The sequence below is a fragment of the Martes martes genome, assembly GCF_963455335.1.
Source record: "Martes martes genome assembly, chromosome: 15".
NCBI classification, from domain to species: Eukaryota; Metazoa; Chordata; class Mammalia; order Carnivora; family Mustelidae; genus Martes; species Martes martes.
The window spans coordinates 40,270,814-40,296,864 of record NC_137903.1 but is presented as its reverse complement, the minus strand read 5'-3'; the positions used below and the strand labels follow the sequence as shown (position 1 = coordinate 40,296,864).

Sequence of the window (26,051 nt, the reverse complement as noted above, 5' to 3'; positions counted from 1 at the left end):
ATAGTCTCTGTCCCCACCATGCCGTGGTTATTTTAAGCAGCATTGTTCACAGTGGGCTTTATGCTGAGGAGTTGGGTTTATCTCGGACACTATGGAGGCTGGGGGAATGCTCTGGTACAGTTGATTTTCAGGGATCCCTGGCACCCCTGAGGAAGAGGGTTTGGAAGAGTACAAGCTGGGAGTCGAGAGAAATGGTAAGAGCTTGAGGGGCAAGACCCAAGAGGTCCAAGTGGTAGGTTTGAATGTATTGGTGGGGGGCAGACTAGGGATACTCTTCCCCCACCCCTCATGGAACAGATGATTGCGCCCACAGAGACGTCACAAGTCATTCCCACATACATTCTCTTCCAGGGAGGGAAGGGCTGGCACATTTGTTGCCCAAGGAACCAAGGTAAGGGGTGTGATTTCACCGTATAGGCTGGCCTAAGTGATGACACATATGCACAAGGGAATGAGTCTTTGTCATTGAGTGTGACATATGGGTGAAGTGTCAACCCCATGTGACTGGCTGTGAGCTAGCAGCTAGGAGCTGGGATTGGAGACTATGGGGTGAATTCACTTTTAGACACGTTGAATGTGAGTTACCTAATGAGACTTCCAGTTGGACATGTTCAGGAAGGAGCTGAATTTCTTAGTCTGAAGATGGAGTGGGGGGACTAGACTGGCCATTTGAGAGTCGCATGTCTTTTTTTTTTTTTTTTTTTTTTTAGATTTATATTTATTTGACAGAGAGTGAGAGGAGGAACACAGGCAGGGGGAGTGGGAGAGGGAGAAGTAGGCTTCCCGACGAGCAGGGAGACCGATACAGGGCTCGATCCTAGGACCCTGGGATCATGACCTGAACCGAAGGCAGACGCTTAAGAACTGAGCCACCCAGGCGCCCCGAGAATCATGTCCTAAATCTTTCTAAAACAGGGCACTCTAGTATCATTTGTGTAAAGGTGATAGCTGAAGTCATAGTCTAGTTGGTATTCTTTCTCTTTCTCTGTATCTACCATAGTCTTAATTTTAGTTCTCCTTCATCGGCAGCCTTTCAGTTTTCCCAAGGAATTCCTACCAACTGTGGGAAGATCTACCCAACATATTTTGTTATTGTTTATTATGGTCTGGTGGCTGTTCAAATGATTCTGTTTTTTTCCAGTTCTTAGATATCAGACCTGTTTGGTTCCTACAGGTAAGTGAACAGGGAGAGGCTCTTGTTCATTTTATCAGAGTTTAGTAGCAGAGATGCATCACACTGCCTCAAACTGCAAGAGGGGTACTTTGCAAATCAAGTGGTTGTCTTGCTGCTTTTGGAGTAAAGCTCAGTTCTCAACATTTTCCACATGACTGTACTTATTTCAAAGAATGGATGTAGTCCCTGGAGATATGGAGGCAGAGCACTGTCCTTGCTGCATTTTCCCATGGTATTAATATTTTCCAAAATGATACAAGAACTAATATGAGAAAAAGTAACCGTTATCTTTTATGCCTGACAGATAATCAGATTATTCTGGGGATTAGATAAAAATAAGTCATTTGTTTTTATAGTTACTATAATGACCATAATAATCTTGCATAATTTAAAAATTAAATCAGATAAATAAGATTCAGCTTAAGGAATGAGAAAATATAGAAAGCATGATGTGAATTTGAAGACAAAGTTGGCATTCTTTTGATGAACAGTGTTGTAAAGTAACTTTCCTAGGGCCTGTGCCCCTCTGGCACCAACCCTGCCACAGGCACACAGTCCATGTTTCCAACATGCCACAGGGCCTGATGCTTCCAGGCACCAGAGGGCAGTGGTAGATTGTGCTTCATTCCATTATTTTACTTTATTTAATATCTTTACAAAATCCACACAGTGACTTTTCCCCTTAACATCTGGTTTTATTCACAGACCATGTTCTCTTAGAGATTTTAAGTACCCACAAGAAACTCAATGAGAGTCTTGATGAAAATGTATGTAAACTATTCATGTACTTATAAAAATAAAATGTGTTTTATTTCTAAACTTTATGTTGCTTAATGTCTCAAATCTGGTATGACTTTTTAATCCCTTTTGTTAACAGTTTAAAAAATTCCATAAAGAGATTATACATGAGCTGGAGAAGAAGATGGAACTTGATGGAAAATACATGAATGTAAGTACACGGTTTTCTCTACCTCCATGGTTGGAGGTGGGTATGGGCATAGGGGCCTGGTGTTCCAGGAGGCTGCACTTGCCTGGTCTCTGAGCCAGAGGAGAACTTTCTCTCACTGTTTATACAGCAGCAGAGAACATGGACAGAGTTTAGTGTTGAGTATATACACAGGTGCATGAAACTGAAAGGTCTCTTGGAGCTGGGTGCCCTGTTTGCTTTAACACCTGAGATCTTTATTAAAAAGCAAAGAGGAAAATATTGCAAGGAATCCTCCTGCTTCTCCAAAGCATTGTTTTCAAAGAACATGTGTATGGGGACAACATCTGCATCTGTATGAGTGCAGCTGTTGCTTTCACAAACCAGCACTTCAGGATGTGAGACGTGGGTGGGAGAACCTCACCTAGGGCTCCCTGGGGCCCCCAGGTCCATTCATCAGAGACTGTTCCTGTATGGTGTCCCTTGCCTGTCCCCTCGTATTGATGACTCCAGCAGTTTTCTCCTTCTGCCTGACCCTCCAACCCTGTCACATGGCTCTTGCCATCTCCCTTATATGCTATGGAATAGCTGTTTTCCTTGGCATTCAAAGTCCCCTTCTCACCAAGACCCCACATGGTAGTAAGCAGTGTAGTTACCCTGAAATCACCTCACTGCTTCTGTGTGCGTGTGCTCTGTGTACTCTGGAGGAAGGTGGCAGGACCATGGACAATAGCTGAGGGGGATGTAATGGCAAGCGTTTTCCATACATTATCAGATCTTTATCCCTACAGAAACTCCATAATGTAGCTACTTTTATCGTCACTGTACAGATTAAAGGGAAAACATGAATTTTAGAGAAATTAAGTAGTTGCTGAGATCACACAGGAAGTGAAGGATTTCACCAGAATTCTAAACCCAGGACTGTGAAGCTCCCAAAACACTGCTACACAGCACCCAAAATAATCTGAAGTGCTTGTACTTGTTCATTCTTTTTTAAAAAATTATAAGTCATAAAACAGAAGCATGTGAGTTAATATTATTTATTTATTCACCAAAGCGCTTAACACTCAGTGTCCAAAAAATTTTGAGAAAACAAGGAATAAAAGACATACTTGTCTTCTAAGAGCTGCCCTTGGGGTCAGTAGCCCCTTGTATGAACAGGGGAGTTTAGGTCAAACAAAGCTACATGTTGAAGGGAGGGAGCAGCGTGAGGTGAGGGTGTGCAGGGTGATGCCCAGTGGAAATGTTAGCCAGTGTAACTGCCCAACAACTGGGATGGTGCTGCACTCACATCAGCACAACGTTTAACTTACAGGCAACTCTCAAAAGATGCCAAACGGAAATCTCAAGCTGAGTTGAAGAAGATCAGAAGGAAAAGTCAAGGAGGATGAAATGCACTCAAATGCAAACACAGAGAAATTGAGGTGAACTTTTCAGCACTATTTTATTTTGTTGTTGACAATTTGTACAATTTACAGGGCTGCTTACTTAGCTCAGTCAGCCTACACTATACTATACTGTACATCCACTCACTGCTATGCCACTGTTGAGGTTAAAAAGGAGCCTTTTTGACTTGGTATGAGCTGAAGGCTACAGAGTTTTCCAGAGTTAAAAATAATTAGTAGCCTCCTAAAAACACTGGCATTTTCTCCTGATTCGGGGGCAGCGGGGGGTGTTGGTAAGAGATGTTCCATGATTAGCATTACTCTCCCCATGTTACAGATGAAGAAAATGGGGCTTAGGCCAAGTCACATAGTTGTTAATTAGAACTAGTGTTTAAATTTGAACTTTCTGGTTTCAAAGCCCTTGATTTTCCAGTAGAACACAATCTTATCCCTGAAGTATGAAGTAATATTTTGTGCAGATTGCCCTGTGCAGAATGTAAGGCCCTTTGGCAACATCCTTCCACACGAGTCAGGGATCTTAATGAGAATGATGATACCTGCTCAGGTCAGTTTACAACTTTGTTAAGTGTAAAGATGGCACAAGATAAATGTTTGGCTGTTCAGCTTTCATTCCTCATGACATATTTGTATAATTATTATTTATTTTCCTAGTATGTAGAAACCACTACATCTCGCCAGAGCGAAATCCAGAAATGTATTGCAGATGGTTGCAAAGAAGCTCTACTTGAAGAGAAAAGGCACTTCTGCTTTCTGGTCGACAAACACTGTAGCTTTGCAAATCACTTACATTATTATCATTTACAGGTGGGTTTGTGATAGTGTTTTGTTATTGTTAATAATTCAATTTCATATTCAAATGCCCTTGGAATGTCTCACCTTCCACATGTGCCTCAATGTAAAGCGGTGGGCCTAGTTTGGGGATGAGAAGAGAAGCCAGAGAAATACCTCTTGGCCCACTTTGTTATGTAAACTTTCAGAAATGTGGATGAAATGGTTAAATATTGCTTATAAGATTAATTTATTAGTATATCCATATTTAAAATCTTTCATTAAATAATGCTTAATGATGAAGAATAAATACTTTTTTTCTTTTCTCACCCCTGAGTCAGCTTTTCTCAGACTCTTTCTGATGTATCCTCAGCTCAGTGCCTTCACCAGAGCCATGGGATGAGTCCCAGTGGGTCCCAGGCCCACCCCAGCTGGGTAGTTTGAGTGTTCACCTTGGGAGTCCATGCAGAGAGGTGTCCCTGGAAGTTCTGTCCCAGCCACAGACCCATTCACAGTATCAAGGCAGTTGTGGTTCCTTTTTCATTCCTCTTCAAGGTGTTTCCTCGTGATCTCATCACCTATGGAGCTGGCTTTACTGCCCTCCTTCCAGCACACATAATTGTGAGGTTTTACCTCTAGGAATCATTACAAAATATATGTTACTTTCCTTTCCTTTTTTTTTATTATAAATTTTATTGGGCCTGTATAAGCATCTAAAGAACTAGCATTGAGTGAAGTCAAATATTCATTGTTATTTATAATAATTTAGAGAGTGCTCCATGGTAGAAGCTTTGTAAGAGCTTGAAAATAAGGCAACTTCCTTTTTTTCAGGGGGAACAACTTGGCCTTGTATGTATGCATAGGTCATATGTTACACATTCCATAAAGTTTTTGCAACTTGAAGGACCATTCATCTACTAAATCTAAAGCCCTAAGATCTAACATTGTTACAGGAAAGGAAAGAATTGCAGTATTAGATGATCACTTTGTACTTAGTTCAGCAGTGTCTGTTTCCATGGTGAGGGTGTCCTGCTGGGGCAGGGTCATAAGTCAAGTGACCCTGAAGTTCTTCCTGTGGCCTAGCCCTGCCAGTGATGGGGTACTCACTATGTCACAAGACAATCTGGCCCATTTGCAGAGAGCTCTAGTTGGTGGCAGACTCTTATGCTTAACCTTGGATCCCAGTTATGCTTTTTAGCATGAAGGAAGTTCACTTCTTTTCTCCACTGGAAGTCTCTTCACCTTTCTGAAGACCGCTTCTGTGCCTTCCCTTTTTCTGACTCCAGCATCCCAGTCCTTTCAGTGGCTTCTTGGACAAAGTAGGCCCAAGCAGTCGGCATGTCAGGACTACAGTCTGAGGCCATAGGTTGTTTGGGGCGAGGGTTTTGCCCTCTGTTAGGAGTGGGAAGAAGAAAGCACTGATCGGCATTTCTGGGGCCACTCGGGAAAACAGGGCTTAATAAGATTACTCAACCCTTCCCTTTTCATGTTTGAACTTGTTCTGCGTCAGTCTTCAACTCTGCCTTCACACTGAGGGAGAGGGCAAGCTCATGTAGAACAGGGGCCCACAGCTCTTGCAGCAAATAAACAGCTCAACACAACACAAATAACACAGCTCACAGATGGCTAAGTGCTCATTGAATTTGACACAGAGCTCTCACACTTCTGGTGGTAAGCCAGTAAAACATTATCACTAATATTTGACGTGACTGTTCTCAGCTCTTTGAACAGTATACGTTTGTGTTTTGTTGTATTTCTCTCTGATTCACAGTCTGCAGAATTACTCAATTCCAAGCTGCCCTGGTGGCAGGAAACCCAAAACCCCCACACCAGTGGATGGGCTCATTCACAGAATGGAACTGCTTGGGAAATTCATCCAAAGAGCTCTCCCAAAACACAGAACAAAAACGGAGAGAGGATGTAAACATAATGTTAGGTTGGAGATACCCAATTGCCTTCTCAAAATCATCACCAGATATCTAATGGGGATCTCAAATTCAACTTGTCTAAAACCAGATGACTGATTTTCTCACTCTAAATGGTCTTCTCTAGTCTTCCCCATCCAGAAGATGGCAGCTCCATCCTTTCAGTAGCTTGGGCACAAGTGTGAACTTCTCTCCCTCTCTCTCCCCACTCCTTCCCTCCTCCCCGCCCATCCCAGTCAACCCCTGGGCATGCCCTGTTGTTTCCACCTTGAAAGCATATCCAAGTCCAGCCACTTCTCAACCCTCCAGTGCCCTGACTGTAGTCCCTGCAGAGATTACTGTAGTTGACTCTGCCTAGTCTTTAACACAGCAGCCACAGTGAGCCTGGACAAATGGAAAAAAAAGAAAACCTTGATAGATTGTGGTCAGGGGATAGAAAATTCTAAATACCTACAGAGAGGGAGGAAAATAGATAACTTACAAAGAAAAGAGAACTCCACTGGTACCAGATGTCTTGTTATCAAAACAAGATGTTAGAAATCAATGGTGTAATGCACGCAAAATCTTTGAATTTTGTTTTAAACGTAGAATCCTAGGGCACCTGGGTGGCTCAGTTGGTTAAATATTGGCCATCAGCTTAGGTCATGATCCCAGGGTCCAGGGCCCTGCTTCGTAGGGAGTCTGCTTCTCCCTCTGCCCCTCCTCCCACTCATTCTCTCAATCTCTCAAATAAAATCTTCTTTAAAAATAAATACAGAATCCTGTAGCTAAGTAGTACCTAGGAGGGACCCTAAAGTCCATAGAGACAGAAAGTAAATTAGTGGTGGCCAGGAGGTGGTAGGAAATGGGGGAGTAAATGCCTTTAAAAAAAAATGACAAAAATAAAAAAAAAAAAAGAATGTGACATTAGTGAAATAATTCAGAATGGGGCATTGCCATCCAACCAAGAGAACTTTGGGAAGAAAGTGGAATTTAAAGCATGTTAAAATAGCCCTGGGAATCTCTGTAATTCCATCACTGTGCTACACTAATATTAAACTAATGAGGAATTTTTTCACAGATTGGTACAGATTATGACACTCCTAAATATTCGCCAAAGGTGCCCCCAGTTCCTTCAGCCAGAGCGTATACTAGTCCTTTGATTGATATGTTTAATAACCCAGCAACACATGGACAGAATCCAGAAAGGATAAAGAATTCAACAGGTAAGATATTTATTTTGATTTCTTTAAAAATACGTTTTTAGGGGTGCCTGGGTGGTGCAGGCAGTTGGGTATCTGACTCTTGGTTTTAGGTTGTGATCTTTGGCTTGGATAGTGATCTCAGCGTCCTGGGAACAAGCCTTCACTCATTCTCTGGGCTCAGCAGGAAGATGGCTTGAGATTCTCTTTCCCTCTGCCTCTCCCCCTGTTTGCATCCCCCCCCATAATAAAGAAAGTCTATAAAATTAGCTTGGTTAAAAAATTTAAAAAGGTTTTTAGGGGCGGCTGTGTGGCTCAGTGGGTTAGGGCCTCTGCCTTCAGCTCAGGTCATGATCCCAGGGTGCTGGGATCGAGCCCCACATTGGGCTCTCTGCTCAGCAGGGAGCCTGCTTCCCCCTTTCTCTCTGCCTGCCTCTCTGCCTACTTGTGATTTCTGCCTGTCAAATAAATAAATAAAACCTTTGAAAAAAATTTTTTAAAAGGTTTTAAAAATTTTTTTAATAATTTGCATAACTGTTACCCTGAGGTAAAGGTGAATAAACATATGTGGTAGCACACATTTAACATTGCCTTGTTGAAAGACGTTTTTTTCCAAGATTTTATTTATTTATTTGAGAGAGCACGAACAGGGAGGAGGGGCAGAGGGAGAGGGAGCCTGATTTGGGGCTCAATCCCAGGACCCCAGTATCATGACCTGAGCTGAAGGCAGAAGCTCAACCAACTGAGCCACCCAGACATCCCTGCCTTATTGGAGCTTACACTTCAAAATAAATAAAGATCTCGATTTACTATAAAACCATAAGACATTTTATAAGTGACACATTTCTTTGACAAGTTCTAATTCCATGTACCGATTGATGTTTATAGGAAGGAAACTTACTGTGGAAAGGAGTTCACCTCAGCACCAGAAAATCAGGCCTGCCATCCCCCTAGACCCTAACCCCAGGCCTAGGTTGGACTTTGAGGCTTCTGTCCCCAGAGGCCTGGTAGCCAAGCTCTGCACATTGGGGATATCTGAAAAATACCAGAGGACTCACCTGGCACCCAGAAAGAAATCTTGGCATTTGGAACTGCGGAAAGGATTCAGAGCAGGAGAAATCTGCGTGCCCACATGAGGCCACCCCCCAAGTTTATGGGCCCCCTGCACTTGAACCAGAAGCCAACCACTCACCCTGACCCAAGCCCTCAACTCAGCCCCCAGGAAGTTGTTTGCCTCAGCTCTGGCTGACTTGGTCTGCCATGTCCCTAGGCTCTCACCCTAACCCTCGGTTGGATTTGAGGCTTCTGTCCCCAGAGGCCTGGCAGCCAAGCGCTACACATTGGGGATACCTAAAAAAATGCCATAGGACTCTGTCGCCCAGAAGGAAACCCTGCCATTTGGATCTCCGGAAAGGATTCAGAACAGGACAAATGTGCATTCCCACTTGAATCCATCCCACATTCAAGGGTCCCTGGACACAACAGGGAGCCTGATACTCCCCTGACCGATGCCCGAATTCAGCCCCCTGGAAATTTTGCTTCAAGGTGTGCATATATAGCTCTGCCATGCGTCTAGGCCCTAAACCTAAAAATAGGTTTAGCCTTGAGTCTTCTGTCCCCAGAGGCCTGGCTTTCGAGCCTTAGGGATTGTGGACACCTGAGCAATACAAGAGGACTCCTCCTGCCACCCAGAAGGAACCGCCATTTGGAATGCTGGAAAGGATTCAGAGCAAGAGAAATCTGCATGCCTACCTCAGGCCATGCCCATATTTAGTGGACCTCTGGACACAAACCCAGAGCCCGCAGTCACCCTGACCCATGCCCTTAACTCATCCCTCAGAACACTCCCAGAAGCACCTTTAGGTCAGCCCTTCCATACCTCTAAGCCCTAGCCCTAACCCTTGGTTGGGTTCTGAGTAGTCCATCCCCAGTGGCTGTGCCCCAAAGGGCAGGAGTTTAGGACACCTGGGCAATAGCAGAGGACTCAGCTTGCCTCTTTGAAGGAAATTTTGGCTGTTGGAACTCTGGAAAAGTTTCAGGGCTGCAGAAATCTGCATGGCCATCTGAGGCCACCACCCCAGGTTCAGCAGCCCTCTGGACACAAAGCTGGAGTCTGACACCCTGACATTCTGTGTCAGCTCATCCCCCAGCAGAGAGAGAAACAGCCTGGAAAGTTCACGCCTAACATGCCTCTAGGCCCTAACCTTAACCGTAGGCTGGGTTTTCAGGGTTCTGTCCCCAGAGTGCTGGAATGTATGCCCCACATATTGGGGAGACATGAACAATACCAGAGGACTGTGCCTATCCCCCAGAAGGAACCTGTGCCAATTGGAAATCTGATAAGGATTCAGAGTAGGAAAAATCTGTATGTCCACCTGAGGCCACACCCACATTTAGTTCATGCCTGGACACAGATCCAGATCCTGACACTCATCCTGACCCACGCCCTCATCTCAGCCCCCAGAAGCTCACTGATGCACCTTCAGTTTAGTCCTGCCATGTCCTAGGCCCTAACACTTTCACTAGAGAGGTCTGTGTTCTGAGAGGTCCATCCCCAAGGGTCTGCCTCTAATGCCCCAGGGAGTGCGGACAGCTGAGCAATACTTGAGGACTAAGGCTCCAACACAGAAGAAAACGCTGCCATTTGGGACACTGGAAAGGTTTCAGGGCAGGAGAAATCTGAAGGCAAAAGCTGGGCCCATCCCAGCAATCCCTCACTTTCATCAATCCCCTGAACACAAACTCTGAACCTGACCCTCACCTTATCCCTAAACTAACCCCAATCCTAAATCTTAAACAGTAACTGTAACTCCTAATCTCTAATGCCTAACCCTCACCCTAACCAGAAGAAGAAGCCTGGAAAATGGTAAAAGACATTTCAGACAGTCAGGCAGGTGGACACAGTTGAAATGGGCCTGTGGTCTTTTTTATAAGGCGGAACCTGTGACGATCTCCTCCTTTCAGGTTACATGGTGGTTCCTTGGGACAGTGTCCCTCTGTGGGGTAAAATGCACCGAATTAGTCCGTATGAAGTGGCAAACATGGAAAGAAACGATAGCTGGGGAGTCTTGAGTGTGGAGAGGAAGTGTATTTGTGCTGCTGTGATAAGTTAATGCAAATTTGAAATCACCGCAGAGTAAATGACTCTTCCAAACATCCACGTTAGCACAATGTCACAGAAGCAGAGAGGACGTCAGACTTTGGGATGGAGGCCAAGCCCTCCCAGATCCAGTTCACCCACTGTAGGTGAACTGCTCGCCCTTGTAGGAGGCCACATGTTAGCGGGAGACTCGTGGGAGGTTTAAATCCCCCCCCCCCCCACATTGTCTCTGGTGCAGTAGAAGCAGTGGGATTTGGAATTCCAATTCTCCACAACGCTTCACCACAAGCTGGTTAGAACTATGAAAAAGCAGGAAGGGAAGCCTCACTAAAGTGGACTTGGGACGCCAGACGGGGAGGCTGGAAGGGGCCCCCTGGCACTCAGTGCCCATTGCAGACCCCACATTACAATCCCCCACAGGAGAGACTCATCCATTCCAGGCCCCGCAGGGGAAGCGGGAGGGTTCATCTACAAGAAATCACCATCCCTGCAGCTCAACCTGTGAGAATCCTCCATTGCCCCAAACCCCTGCCTTTCTGCAGGGGATTTTCCTTCCAAGCAACCCTCCCAACTTCCTCCTCCTCCTCCATGAAATAATGGTCCTCTCCCTTGTTTCTTGCACTTGCCTGTGATGTGACCGTAGCTTGCTCAGCCCAGGTTGCCATTCTCTGTTCTTCCCCAATAAACCCATTTTACTGGTCAAATAACTGGCTGTTTGAGTTTAAGGCAAACAGAACTAATAAGCTCAAGAAACTTGCAAGGAACAAAATCAGTATACACAAATCAATTGCATTTGTACGTGCTCAGAAGGAACCATCAGAGAGAGACTACAGAGAACAATCTAATTTACAACTACATCCAAAGGAACAAGACATCTAGGAGCCCCCTGAACCAAGGAGGGGACTGATCTGTCCACTAACAGCCATGACACACCGATGACAGACAGGGAGGGAGACCCACGGAGACAGGAAGACACTCTGTGCTCAGGGAAGAACCAACACTGTGAAAATACCTACTCTCCCCAAAGCTGTGTAGAGTCTGTGTTGTTGCTCTCGAACTTTCAGACACCAGAACGACCTTGAAACAGGTGTGGATATGGGAAGGACACTGCAGGGCTGAGGCGGGGGGAGCATGAGCACTGAGCCAGGCGGCCGCTCCCTGACTGCAGACTGAGGAGCCCCAGGAACAAAATCCATGTGTGCACAAACACAGACGTGGGACCCGGAGCACGCATCCAAGCCCAGAAAGAGGAAACCCCACTGCCCCGCGCACAGCACCGTGGGAGGCCACGTCACCACACACAAAATGATGGAAACCCCAGTGTATACACAGCACGCCATTCCTCCATGGGGTCCTGAGAACATGCACCCCCTTGCCAGTCCCCGCTCAGGCGACTTCTGCTTACCTGCAGAGGCCGGTCCTAAGGGGGCTGGATGGTTGTCAGTGTGGATGTGGACCCACATCCTCCCCAGCTTGTCCAGTTTTCGTGGGAGCGGCCCCACGTCCTCCGGAAGTCTCCACCGCAGATCCTGAGGAGGCCAGGCTCCTGACCCAGCCGCAGCTGCACAGGCCAGGCTCAGGGCGGGAGCTGGGGTCCTCTGCCCTATGCAGGCAGTGGAGGCAAGTGCAAGATGAGGGGAGCTCACCATTCAGTGGAAGCACTTGCTCCCTCCCAGGGTCCAGCTGAAGCCATTTCATTCTGGAAATTCAAGCTACATGGAGACCAATATTCCCCAACTTCTCCAAGAAAAAATTAGCTCCAACCAAAATTAGCTAAGGAACAATGAATTTGAAACAATATGGAATGACAACAGTCCCTGCACCAAACAGTGGCCATAAACGTGACCCTGGTCCTGACGCAGACTCACACTGACTTCAAGTTGCTCTCAAGCTTGGCCCTGACCTCAGTCCAAGAACCTAACCCTAGCGTCCAACCCAAACAGTGTTCGCAAGAATCAAAAGGTGGAAACTGCAGCTATCCATCAGTGGTGAATGCATATGCAAAGTGTGGTGAAAGGTTTGAATTTGGGTTCAGGTTTAGGTTCCAGTCAGAGTTCTAGATCATGCTTTGGGTTTAGGGTCAGGATGAGGATTTACAGTGAGGGGCAAGTGAACAGTTAGAGTTAAGGGCTTTAGGTTTATGATTTAGGGTTTAAGACTCAGGGCCTCTGGGATGAAGTTCAAGGTCAAATTTGGGGTTTGTGTTCAGGGCTCATAACTCAGAGTTCTGGTTTAGGGTTTGGGTTCGTGGTTCAGGGCATGGATCCAGGGCTCAGGTTCAGAGTCCAAGTTTCAGGTTCAATTTCAGGTTTGGGATTCAGGGTTCCAGTTTGGGCTTTAAGGTCAGTAGTTAGGTTGGAGCATTCAAGTTAGGGATTAAGGTTAGGTTTAGGGATGACACATTTTCTTCAGTTGTCATCATGGACACAAAATTTCTATGTGAACTTTCTAAATCTGAAATGTATTTCATCTGGGCATCAGGAGCTTGTTTAAAATTTAAGATCTTGGGCGCCTGGGTGGCTCAGTGGGTTAAAGCCTCTGCCTTCAGCTCAGGTCATGATCTCAGGGTCCTGGGATCAAGCCCCACGTTGGGCTCTCCGCTCAGCGGGGAGCCTGCTTCCCTTCCTCTCTGCCTGCTTCTCTGCCTGTTAGGGTCCGTGATCAAAGGAACAAGACTGATGCAAAGCAAAAGTCAAGCAAAGCTTTATTTTATGCCAAGCATCGAAAATCAAACCGACTGGTAGGGGCCGTCTCTTACGAAGAGACGACGACGACGACTCCAACAAGGCCACTCCCAAGAAGGCCGTTCCGGACAAGGCCGCTCTGGACGAGGCCACTGCCAACAAGGCCCCCGGACAGGGCCGCTCCCCGGAATGAGGCTGCTCCGGCAAGACCACTCCCCAGACAGGGCTGCTCCCAAGAAGAGGCCCCTCTGGACGAGGCCGCTCCCAGGACGAGGCCGCTGCCGAAGAGGCAGCTCCCCGGACAGGGCCGCTTCCCGGAATGAGGCTGCTCTGGTGAGGCTGCTCCCTGGATGGGGCCACTCCCCAGAATGATGCTGCTCCAGCGAGGCCACTCGTGGTGGCGCCGCTGCCTACGACTACGGTGACCAGGACAACCACGATGCTCCAACTCTCCTGAAGACTACCCTAACGGCTATCCCAACGGCTATTCTAACGGCTATCCTAACGGCTATTCTAACTCCTCCTACTACTCCTACTACTCCTACTACCCCCAGCCTCACAGACTAACCTTTATATAGGTGGTTGAGCCCGGCCCACACACAGGTGGCCAATGGGATTTCAACTCACCACAGTAAATATATGCGCACCCCACTGATTGGATGTCTCCATCCGGCCTGGCCCGTCCCTATATCTGGGGTTTGCAACTAAGTTCCTCTGGCTAACCAGGCCCTTACATTGCCTACTTGTGATCTCTATCTGTCAAATAAATAAGTAAAAGTCTTAAAAAAAAAAAAAAAGAACTTAAGATCTCAGTAACTCCCTATTGACAGCATTCTGAACCTAGAGTCTCCAGTTACCCACAATTCACTTTTGGCTCAAACAAACCCTTGGCAGAGAAGGGGAAGCTGCTGTCGAAGTTGGGATGACTTCACAATGGTGACGTGTGAAACCAAATATTGCGGAACTGTTCATGGAAAATGAAACAGGAGACAAATAACTGGTCGACTCCTGATTCTTCCACAATAACGAAGACTAAGTTTCCAATAGAATCTGATAATGTTCCCTAGGAAGGCTTATGGTACTCTTTACCAGTACCAAAAGAGGGCCTCCTACCCTGGCTTAAACTAAGAATCCCAGCAGGATACATCTTACTTTGTGTCAAAAATAAAATTTTCTTATTTGGCTGTTCCAGTGTACAATTTGTGGAAGCACTGACAACATTTTCCTCTCTCAAATCCTCATCAACACAGGGGTAAAATGTAGGCAGTATTGTAATGCACTTCTCATTGGAATACCAAGTACAAGGAGGGCTATTAGAAGTAACAAAAAAATATTGAATATGAAACTCAGAAAATTCTAACACCCTTTATGGGCACTTAATGAGGATCCCTAACCATAAGATCTAACCTCTCATCCTATGGAATTCACCCATAAAAATCATCCATAGCAATAGCCTGCTGACCACACTGTAACCACCTCACCATTGATCTCTAGGCTTGTAATACACACTCTAAGCGCTAGAGACACACTTCTCAGCAGCAGAACAGGACTTGCCCACTCCTGGTGGACCAACTCTTACAGCGAAGCCCAAAATCCCACTCCTTGGAAATCCCAGCCATTAGGACTCAGTCACAGAAACCACACCCAGAACAATAAAGGACAGACATCTCACGAAGCGGTTGCTGCAGATCACCCCCACTCCCACGAAGTAACTGTATAGTGGCCTCCAGAACCGTCCTCTTCCCGGGATTACACAGGGCACCGCATTCTCCCAATACTCCATCCTCAGAATAAAACTGAATGTCCTCATCAGTCCTGTGTGCAGGCTCACAGTGAGCCCTGCGAAAGCCAGACACCTTCTCGTGAGCACTCAGCCTCTCATGCCTGTCCTAGCAGATGGAGGGTGCTGCTCTCCCCATCTTCCATACCAACTAGAGTACACTTGGAACGAGTCTTGCCATACTACATGCAAAAGGCATATTCTTCATCTGCAAAATGATGGACGGTGTAATACCATGGATTCCCCGCACCTTCTTGAAGCTAGATAAGTTGGAGTTACAGCTGGCCAGAGCTATTATCTCCAATTCCCTACACACACACACACACACACACACACACACACACACACACACCCTTCCCTTGTGCACTCCAGACCAGTTTCCAACCACCTTGCTCATTCTCAGCCATTGTCTCTGCAGAGCAGTACAGTAGTACTGAGGTGCTGAGACTGAGGTGCTAGGTGCTAAGCAAGCACCTTGGACCCACTTACTCTCAGAAATTAATATTTGTTTTATTAACAGATGCATCCCAGAAGATCTTGCCACCACAGACATTAGGAAAGTCATTACAACAGAGGTCCTAACAACCTGTGCCAGTCTCCACGGCTCCACTCCCTGGCTCCAGGGATTGGCTCATCCATGGGCATGTGACCTGGTCCCAGCCAATGAGGTGGCAGGAACCTTGGGTCCCAGCCTGCAGAGCCAAGCATGGGGTGGACCACCCAGGCCAGGGGCTTTTCCATCACGACTGCAGAAGTGGCTTGGCCAGGACTGTGCCAGTGCCACAGAGGGCCCATGAAGCCAGGTGCTCCATAACATTGCTGACAGCTGAATTGGACTCATCCTAAAGCCCACACTTGCTAGATCCTCTGCTAACTCAGGAGAACCCTACATGTGGTCATGGCCTTGGCCTGAATAAGATACACCTACCAGGCAATGGGACATACTCAGCCAAACAATACCTCCATGGAATTCAGCCACAGACAACCTGTTGTGGGAAGCTCAAGGCCTACAGAGAAAGGCAGAAGAATTCCTGAAGCCTTAATTGTTGGCCAATCTATCATCTTTTTTTTTTTTTCCTTTCAAGTGGAGGGGCCAGGGTCAGGCAGGATAGATCCCAGTGTACTCCCACTCTGCTGCTGGAAAAGAAGAGACTTCTCTCCCATCATCCATCATGTTGCAGATCTGGGGTGTGGGAAACTAGCATCCATGGGCCAAATGGGACCGCCCCCTGTCTTCTGTCAATCAAGTGCGGCTGGAACATTAGTTATGGACGGTCTGTGGCTGCTTTTAAGCCACAGTGCAAGAGTGGAGACCTGGTCAGAGAAACCACATGGACTGCAACACCTAACAGAAAATCTTTACAGAAGACTTTATAGAAAAGTCTGTGCCGATCCCTGGTCTCCAAGATCCTAGGATCATGTCACTTCTTTGAGTAGAACATAGTGCCTTCTGGGTCAAATCTAATTTCTTCACCCCTGGAGGCAAGGACTTCCAAAGCCAGAACTCCATCTCCATCCTCCTCTATTGACACCGTGAATGGCACGTCTACGTGTCTGCAGCCCAACGGGAATTCACTGTCGTTTACAGGGTAGTGAAGCTCAGAGACGGAGGTGTTAAGTGTGAACTTGTGAGTGTGAGCATGTGTTTCCTCTTTGTTAGCCACAGTGTGCAAGGAGAATACAGTAGAGTAGTATGCTTTCTGTCCCACAGGAATATCCACACAGTGTGGTTCTGTAATGATCTCAGAAGGAAGCCACCTTCATAGAACAAACTTCATCAGGGAGGACTCCCAAATCCCTTGTCCTGGGCACTAGGTTCCAGGGAGGCTAGGGGCACACAGAGGGACAGAGACTCCCCTGCCCATCAGAGTTTTGAAGGATGCTTGCTTGTCCAGGACAAAAGATCCCAAAACCATTCATCCACCTATCATCCAGCCAGGCATCTGTGAGAGAGATCTACTCCAATCAGAAAGGAGGATCGAGAGACAACAAATGAAAGCCTTGTGTGACAAGTGCCATGACAGGGGACACTCAGGAGGACTGGGGATATGTAGAGTTGGCCAGACCGGGAGGCAGGGGGACCAGAGGTGCTCCAGGAGGATGTCACAGTTCTGCCCTTCCGTGGCTACATGTGTCAGTGTGACTGGGCATTGGCCAGACTGGAAATGACAGGGCAGGTGAGGGGCAGTGTCCCTAAACTCTCTTCCAAAAGGCAAAAGTTCAGTAACGAGATTTCTTTCAGTACAATTTCATTTCACATGTATCTATGCATCCCTAAAGCTGATGGTTTAGAACATGAAGTACATAGTTTGCCATTGCTTTCAAGCCTGAGGTGCTGGGGGCAGGGCACACTTGATATTTCTTTTTGTTGCTTTCAGAGTATGATGACTTTTCCCACCTTCATCTCCAACCCAATGACAGGGAACAAAGGCAACACAGATTTACGCTTTGAAATGTCAACAGAAATCTGCAAACCCAAGTTCTCACAGGAACTAAAGGTTCAGGACCAGGATGACAGAAAGGGGAGGCAGATAGCAAGGAACCAAAAGAACACGTCAGGTGCATGTGAGCTGGCCCACTTCTCTACCTGTTGGAAGCAAGCCATGCCTGACTGGAGGGAGTCCCACCTGCACCTGGTCTGTCTGTTTGCTGCCCTTGAGCAGAGCAGAGGATGTGCTGAGCTGGGTGTGGGTGTCGGGGGGAGATGGGCAGCTGGCCACAGATGCTACCTGCCAAGTACCTGTAGGACCAGCTCCCGGTCCTCAGCTAAGATGAAACAATAATTATGTTTGGTTACCTATTTCCCAGGATAGGTAATGTGCTCAATGCTTTGGTGACTATATCCTCTCCCACTTTATTTTTTAAAAACACTTTAGGCAGGTAAGAGGGACATACAAAAAGCTGTTCATAGTTAATGTATGCAACTTGACCCTGATCCTAACCCTAATATCTAGTTAAGATATACTCGATTTAGAATATCGCTCATAAAGTAGAGGATGGTTTTTAGGAGCTAATGAATTCAGGGACCAAGCTTCTGTCTTATTCTCCCTTGAACCTGCTAAGTTGAAACACATTCGGCAACATGCTATGTGGAGAGTGGCCACACGGGGGTAACAGTGAGTAAACATTGGTGCAAACCCCACTAGAAAGCCAATTCTTCCATCATCCTGTCAAATCTTGTTCATTCACTGTTTACAAATCATTTTACAGATTATGAAAAGTGTGAATTTGTTGAACTTTTTATTTTTTTATTTTTAAAAAAAATTAATTATTTATTTGGCACACAGAGATCTCAAGCAGGCAGAGAGGCAGGCAGACAGGGAGGGGAAGCAGGCTCCATGCTGAGCAGAGAGCCCAACGTGGGGCTCTATCCCAGTACCCCAGGATCATGACCTGAGCCAAAGGCAGAGTCTTTAACCCACTAAGCCACCCAGGTGCACCTTGTTGAACTTTTTAAAAGCCAAAGTCATTCTTTCAACCTGTTAAAATAGATGTTTTCAAAATCTCGGAGTTGGTGAGCACATGAAGGCCCAGGGGGCTGGGAAAGGCTATGACTATTGACTCTATTCAGGTCTACTTAGGAAACAAGGGTGACTTCTCTTCCACTTCTTTTCAGGAAGAATTTATGTCAAATAACAGCCCTGGATCCCACAAAATAGTGTAGCTCAGAGGAAACAAAAGGTGAATCAACAGCTTCCAGAAGGACGGAAGGAGTCACACCCAGGAACCGAGAAGATAGACCATGGAGGCTCTGCTCAGGCCAATTTGCAGTCTGTAGATCCTCTGGAGCTAGAATGCTCCAATGCCCCTGGGGGTTTTGGGTCAGGCGGATAGCACACCCTGATGCTGCACTGTTGGAACCCATGGCAAGCCTCCTGGTCTCTTCCTCCACGAAACACCCCCTACCCCCAGACTACTCTAACCTGCTTCTCGGAACTCCCATCCCCTTTTCTGACCCCATCGTTCTTGTTTCCTACCACTGCCATAGTACAGAGTATGTTTAACTATGTACTATTCTGTCATTTAAATGTTTTTTGGTCATGTTTACTGTGAAACTACCTTGCATCATCGTATGATGTAGAGTCACTTGAACCCACGTGGCAACTTTCTGTTAGAGATGGCCACCCCTGAATCTCCTACAAAATGTTTCTAACAAAGTACAAGTCCATCAGGACTACAGTGTGAATGGTGGTACACAGCCTGCATGGTAGGAGTCAGTAATTCTAACAAGGGTTGATCACCAGCCCCTCTCCAGTCTCACGAAACCTACCTCTGTCCCCATGGAAGTCATGGTCTGCCCTCAGAAAATACCTCAAGAAACTAAACTTTAAACTGAGTGTTCCCTTCATGCTCTGGTTCAAATCTTGTCCAACCACAATAGTATGAAAGTAGAAATCAGTCACAACAAGAATATGGGACAGTCAAAAATATGTGGAAATTAACAACATGCTAGTTAACAACCAATGGTCAAAGAAGAAATCAAAAGAAAATCTAAAAGTACCTGGAAAGAAATGAAAAAGAGAACCTATTAAAAGTTATGCAGCAAAAGTAGCTCTAAGGAGGAAGTTCATCAATCCATCTGAAAGCTTTACAATAATCAACCTAATTTTAATGGGAAAGAAGTAGAAAATTTTAAAAAGCCACAAATCAGATATAAGGAAATAACAAAATGGAATGTGGAAATAAATGCAATAGAGACTACAAAGAGAAAAGATCAATGAAAATACAAGCTGCCTTTTTTGGAAAGATACACAAAACTGACAAACTTTTAGCTAGACTCACCAAGATAGAAAGAGGGCTCAAATATAATCAGGAAGGAAGGATAATTGGTTCTTGTCTCACATCAGAATCCTAAAGGAGAACACAGGCAACAACCTCTTCATCCTTGGGCACTGCAACTTCTTGCAAGACATGTCTCTAAAAGCCAGGGAAACAAAAGCAAAAGTGAACTATTGGGACTCCATCAAAGTAAAAATCTTCTGCACAGCAAAGGAATCAATTAACAAAACTAAAAGGCAACCTACAGAATGGGAGAAGATATTTGCCAATGGCATTATAGATAAAGGTCTGGTATCCAAGATCTACAAAGAACTTCTCAAACTCAACACCCAGGAAACAAAGAATCCACTCAGGAAATGGGCAGAAGACAGGAAGTGACACTTCTCCAAAGAAAACACACAAATGGCCAACAGACCATGAAAAAATGCTCCACATCACTTGTCATCAGTGAATTCAAAACCATAATTTGATACCACCTTCCAGCTGTTAGAATGGCTAAAATTAACAAGACAGGGGGAGGAGTAAAAATGGCAGAGGAATAGCAGGCTGAGATGACATTAGGTCGCAGGAGTTCAGTTAGATAGTTACCAAACCATTCCAAACACTTACAAATCCAACAGGAGATTGAAGAGAAGAGCAGCAATTCTAGAAACAGAAAATCAACCACTTTCTGAAAGATAGTATGTTCGGAGAAGGGAAGTGAAGTGACAGGAAGATAGACCGTGGGGGGAGGGCCTGGCTCCTGGCAAGCAGCAGAGCAATGGAGCACAAAATCAGAACTTTTAAAAGTCTGCTCCACTGAGGGACATCACTCCAGGGGCTAAGTGAGGGTGGAGCATGCATGGGGACAGCGTGGTCTCAGGTACCACGAGGTCACAGAGGGATCGGGGGTGTCTGAGTGTAGCAGAGCTCACAGGTATTAGAGCGGTGAAGCTGGCTACAGAGACAGAGCAGAGGAGTGAGATCTCAACTAGGGGTTACCTTAAATTGTGATCCGTGACATAGACCACTGCTTTTTGAGCAGGGACCCCACAAGTGGCAGATCTGGGGAGACCCTCCCCTGGAAGGACAGAGCAGCAGGAATCTTCTGGGTTTGGATATTCCAAATGGGACTGTGTGCCAGAGATAGAAACGCTCGGTCACAGGCCGGGTGAGCTTGGAGCACGGCCGGAGACCAGGGAGATGGGAGGGATTGTTTTTCTCCGAAGGTGCTCTGGGGAGTGGCGTCCCGAGCTCTCGGCTCCTCTGGGCCAGGATTGGGAGGCCACCATTTTCATTCCCATCCTCCAGAGCTCTACGGAAAGTGGAAAGCGTTCAGGGAACAAAAGCTCCTGAGAGCAAACCCAAGCAGATTACTTAGCCCAGCCCCTGGCAAGGGCAGTGCAATTCCACCTCAGGCAAAGACACTTGAGAATCACTACAACAAGCCCCTCCCCCAGAAGATCAGCAAGAACATCCAGCCAAGACCAAGCTCACAGGTCAAGGAGAACAGCGGAATTCCAGAGGAGGGGAAAGAAAAGCATGGAATTCATGGCTTTCTCCCCATGATTCTTTAATCTTGCTAAGTTAATTAAATTTTTTAATTTTTTCTTATTCTAATTTTTAAAACTTTTGCTATTTCCTCTTTTAACGTTTTTTAACTAGTTTATCTTAACAATACCTTTCCTGCCCCCAAAATCTTTATTATAGTCATATTTTATCCTTCGTTGTACCTAACTTTATTTTTTGTATACATATAGGATTTTTTCTTCTAAAAAATTTTGGGATACAACTTCTTCTAATAGATCAAAATATACCCTAGGTCTAGCACGGGGCTTTTTTCTAGTCTCCACCCTGAACAAATTCTCTCCACTTTCTTTGTCTTTCTTTTCCCAATCAATTTATCAACTCCTTTTTTAGAATTTTTTTAAAATTTTCATATTTCAGTCAAATTCCATCCCTTCATCGTGTTTACCCTTATTTTTGTATTTTTGTTTACCCTTATCTTGTATTTTAAAATTTTGGGAGGTAGTTTCTTCTAAGAGACCAAAATACACCCAAAATCAAGTGGGTGGCTCTGTTCTATTCACCAGTCTAATTAATATACATATATGTATATATAATGTATATATAAAAAATATATATATAAAAATATTTATTTTTAATTAAAAAAAATTTTTAACTTCTTTTTACCCTCTTTCTTCTCCCCACAATTTGGGGTCTCTTCTGATTAGGTTAATGCATATTTTTCTGGTGTCTTTGCAACCATTTTAGTATTTTATTCTCTTGTTCATATATTCTTATCTGGATAAAATGACAAGGCGGAGAAACTCACCACAAAAAGAACAAGAGGCAGTACCAAAGGCTAGGGACTAATCAATACAGACATTGGTAATATGTCAGCTCTAGGGTTCAGAATGACGATTCTCAAGGTGCTAGCTGGGCTCAAAAAAGGCATGGAAGATATTAGAGAAACCCTGTCTGGAGAAATAAAAGCCATTTCTGGAGAAATAAAAGAACTAAAATCTAACCAAGCTGAAATTAAAAATGCTATTAATGAGGTGCAATAAAAAATGGAGGCTCTTACTGCTAGGATAAATGAAGCAGAAGAGAAAATTAGTGATATAGAAGACCAAATGACAGAGAATAAAGAAGCTGAGCAAAAGAGAGACAAACAACTACTGGACCATGAGGGGAGAATTTGAGAGATAAGTGATACCATAAGACAAAACAATATTAGAATAATTGGGATTCCAGAAGAAGAGAGAGGGACAGAAGGTATATTGGAGTGAATTATTGTGGAGAATTTCCCTAACATGGCAAAGGGAACAAGCATCAAAACTCAGGAGGTGCAGAGAACCACCCTCAAAATCAGTAAGAATAGGTCCACAACCTGTCATCTAATAGTAAAACTTAAAAGCCTTAGTGACAAAGAGAAAATCCTGAAAGCAGCCCAGGACAAAAAGTCTGTAACATACAGTGGTAAAAATTTTAGATAGGCAGCAGACTTATCCACAGAGACCTGGCAGGCCAGAAAGAACTGGCATGATATAGTCAGAGCACTAAATGAGAAAGACATGCAGCCAAGAATGTTATATCCAGCTAGGCTATCCTTGAAAATAGAAGGAGAGAGAAAAAACTTCCAGGACAAACAAAAACTAAAAGAATTCTTAAACACCAAACCAGCTCTATTATCAGGTTTGGATATCTTGAAATATTGAAAGGGGTCCTCTAAGCAAAGAGAGAGCCTAAAAGTAGTAAACCAGAAAGTAACAGAGACAATATACAGTAACAGTCACCTTATAGGCAATACAATGGCACTAAATTCCTCTCTCAATAGTTACCCTGAATGTAAATGGGCTAAATGCCCCAATCAAAAGACACAGGGTATCAGAATGGATTAAAAAAAAGCAAAGCCCATCAATATGCTGTCTACAAGAAACTCATTTTAGACCCAAAGACACCTCCAGATTAAAAGTGAGGGGGTGGAAAACAATTTGCCATGCTAACGGACATCCAAAGAATGCTGGTGTGGCAATCCTTATATCAGATCAATTAGATTTTAAGCCAAAGACTATAATAAGAGATGAGGAAGGACACTGTATCATACTCAAATGGTATTGTTGGGGCCGATTCCACATTAAAACCTGCTAAACCCCTAGGGCCTGCCTGGGCCTGCTTAGCCAGAGTGACTCCATGTTGCCCAGGTAGCCATTTTGTTGCCTAGGTAGCCATTTTGTTGTTGCCATGTTGCCTAGGTAGCCATTTTGTTGTTTAATAAACACCTCAGCAGTTAGTGATATCGGTTCTGGGTAACTGTTGCTAAAACACACACCTAAAATAAGGCCAGACAAGTAAAAGACATCCAAACAGCCAAAGCCATATATGTAGAGGTCTGCAGTTGTGCCCTATAAAAACTAACCTGTAAGACCAAGGGTGGTCGCTCTCTTCGGAGGCGGCCCTGGCCGGTCAGTCTGACTTCTAATGCTTGACATAGAATAAAGCTTTACATAACTTTCACTTTGTCTCAGTCTCGTTCCCCTGGCTGGTCAGTCTAACTTCTAATGCTTGGCATAAAATAAGGCTTTGCATAACTTTCACTTTGTCTCAGTCTCATTCCTTTGATAATGTACCCAACATTTGGGGGCTCATCCGGGATCAAACGACGAGAACTGAGCCAGCATCAGAATTTCTGTGAATAGCCTCCGGAGGTAAGATCTCCAGATTTTATTCTGTGGGATCTGGTCTGTCTTCCTGGTTGCAGAGCTCCAGGGTATGGCCTACCAGGGAGAAGTTGGACGCAGCATTGCTCTCCAGGGCTGGAGTGGATGCGGGGATGCCCCATCCCTCTTCTGGTAGATCGCCAGGGGGTTCGAGTCCCCCTAGGCGGTCAGGGGACCGAGAAAATCCCCACCAGCTGGTGGTTGCAGGGGACCGAGAAAATCCCCACCAGCGGCAGGTTCTGGGTAAGGGTCACTGTGTCTGTGGTTTTCTGTGTCTTGTCTTTGTTGTCTGTTGTGTTGTTTATTGTGTTTGAAGAAATGGGGCAAACAGGGAGTAAGGGACCTATGACACCCGGTCTTGTTCTCCAGCATTTCAAGTATTTTCAAGGTAAAGCCACCCAGTAGGGTGACAAGGTTTACCCAGGAAAACTCTCTAAAACTGGGAATCCTTTCTCTGCCTTCTGGTAGCACTTTGTTCTTCTGTCTCCCCCTTCTGTTTCTGCACCAACTTGGCTATGGCCTGCATAACTGGCCTCTAGATCATCCTTGGTGCTTCCTGCACCATGGCTCCTTCTCTCTTCACTGTCAAGGAGCAAGAAGAGCAGCCCCTGGACCTAACACCCCCCCCCCCCCGCTCCAGATCGTCCCACCCATGTCTCAGGTAAACATTCAAAGTGGGGTGGGTCCAGGTGAAACGTAAACCAGTATTTAAACTAAGTTAAGTTTGTTTGTTTAATTAAGATAGACATGTCTTTAAAGTTACAGCAGTAAATGTGAAACTTCAATCAAAGTTTACTTAAGGTCAAATAAGCTCATGTTATTTGTTAAAATCTGTTAACAGAGATGACTGAACTGATGGTTAATTGTCTCAAAGTTTTAATGGGTAATTGTTAAAGTAGCTTTCAAAATCTTTGGTAACCTGAAACTTTAAAGTTTTGGTTGGATGACAAATGGAATTAAATTATGGACATCTAGGTTTTAACAAAATGGGATAAAATGCTAAAACATTGAGTACTTGATGTAGCTTTGTACAGGTATTCAATATATTAAACTAAAATCGGTAAGAATTTCCAGAACTAGTAACATGGGACCTCGATCCCCAGCGAATGGAGGACTACTGCCCAAAGGAACCCCCCAGCTGGAATCCAAACTCTGATGAAGGTAAGGAGAGGCTACATTTCTACTGCCAGGCTCTCCTGGGAGGCCTCCATGCGGCTTTGAGGAGACCCGTAAATTTATCTAAAATTAGTGCGGTGACTCAAGGTAAGGATGAGTCTCCGGGGGCTTGTCTAGAAAGGCTTATTGAAGCCTATAAAATGTATAGCCCAATAGATCCTGAGGTGCCCAAAAATGAGAGGGCAATAAATCTTGCCTTTGCCAGTCAGTCAGCCCCAAATATAAGAAGAAAACTTCAGAAAATTAAAGGATTTAAAAAGAAAAATCTGACTGAGTTAGTGGGAATAGCAAAAAAGATGTTTAACAACAGGGATACACAAAAAAACAGACTAGAAAAATAGTTAAAGTTTTGGCATTACATGAGGTGGGAAGGAGACAGGGGGAAAGAGGTCAGTAAAAAAGGAAAAGGCAGGTAGGAGATGGTCAGTGAAAAAAAAAAAAAGCCTAAGCACAGAGAAAGCAGGCGGGAAGACTTAGATTCAGATCAGTGTGCTTACCGCTAGAAAAAAGGACACTGGGTCAGGGAGTGCCCTAAAAAGGAAACGACAATGCTGGCCACCAAAGACTGAAGGGGCCATGGTTCGGAGCCCCTCCCTGAACTTCAGGCTAAAATTGAGGTAAAGGGGAAATCAACTGATTTTTTGGTGGACACAGGTCCACCAATTTTCATCATTACTAAAGCCTCTGGGAAAATTATCTGAAGAGGAAGTCTGGGTACAGGGACAAATGGCACAAAAAGACATAAATGAACAACAAAAAGGACTTTAAATTTGGCCTCGGGAGTAGTCCAGCATCGATTCTTGGTCCTCCCTAATACCCCATATAACCTGATGGAAAGAGATCTCCTTCACAAACTACAGGCTGGCATTCAGTTCTCAGAAGGAAACATGACTGTGACTTTGGGACAGCCCATTATGCAGATACTTGTGGCAGCAGTAGATAAACATCTTC

At 45.1% G+C, this 26,051-nt stretch overlaps 1 pseudogene across 1 annotated transcript in view; it reads left to right on the top strand.

The window, feature by feature from the left end:
- The window catches only part of LOC308355939 (BAR/IMD domain-containing adapter protein 2-like 1), a 73,009-nt pseudogene extending 59,653 nt beyond the window's left edge, over positions 1-13,356 (top strand). Inside the window, exons 5-10 of the transcript in view lie at positions 1,880-1,941; positions 2,052-2,123; positions 3,415-3,523; positions 4,157-4,309; positions 6,045-6,193; positions 13,224-13,356. The product of the transcript in view is annotated as a BAR/IMD domain-containing adapter protein 2-like 1 (transcript). The remainder of the gene's footprint in view (positions 1-1,879; positions 1,942-2,051; positions 2,124-3,414; positions 3,524-4,156; positions 4,310-6,044; positions 6,194-13,223) is intronic.
- The last annotated feature ends 12,695 nt before the right edge of the window (positions 13,357-26,051 follow it).